Source organism: Buceros rhinoceros, unplaced genomic scaffold (genome assembly GCF_000710305.1).
Source record: "Buceros rhinoceros silvestris isolate BGI_N320 unplaced genomic scaffold, ASM71030v1 scaffold21530, whole genome shotgun sequence".
NCBI lineage: Eukaryota > Metazoa > Chordata > Aves > Bucerotiformes > Bucerotidae > Buceros > Buceros rhinoceros.
The window spans coordinates 26,085-26,361 of NW_010390454.1; the positions used below are offsets into that span (position 1 = coordinate 26,085).

The following is a 277-nucleotide window of genomic DNA, read 5'->3' on the forward strand; positions in this document are numbered from 1 at the left end:
TGGGTGCCCGCGCCACCACCCGGGCCCTGCCCCGCCCCGCCGCCGCCATGCAGGAGCCCCGCAGCCCCGGGTTCCACACCAAGGCCTGACCTACACCCCCGCCCAAGTCTCCCCAACCCCGTCGCTGTCCCCGGGCCGGCAGAAGCAGCAGGCCCGCACCCGCGGTCCCCGTCGCTACGGCCAAACCCCAGGCCTGCGAGGGGGATGGGAAGGAGGGAGGGAAGGAGGGGAGAGGCGGCTCCGCTTCACTCACGCTCTCATGGTCCCACCGCACGTT

General features: G+C 74.0%; 1 protein-coding gene across 1 annotated transcript in view; it reads right to left on the reverse strand.

Moving 5' to 3' along the window:
* LUC7L3 (LUC7-like 3 (S. cerevisiae)) overlaps window positions 1–271 on the reverse strand; it is a 19,503-nt gene extending 19,232 nt beyond the window's left edge. The window contains exon 1 of the mRNA XM_010137949.1: window positions 254–271. The gene's annotated coding sequence lies outside the window, so the exon portion shown is untranslated. The remainder of the gene's footprint in view (window positions 1–253) is intronic.
* Window positions 272–277: the final 6 nt, after the last annotated feature.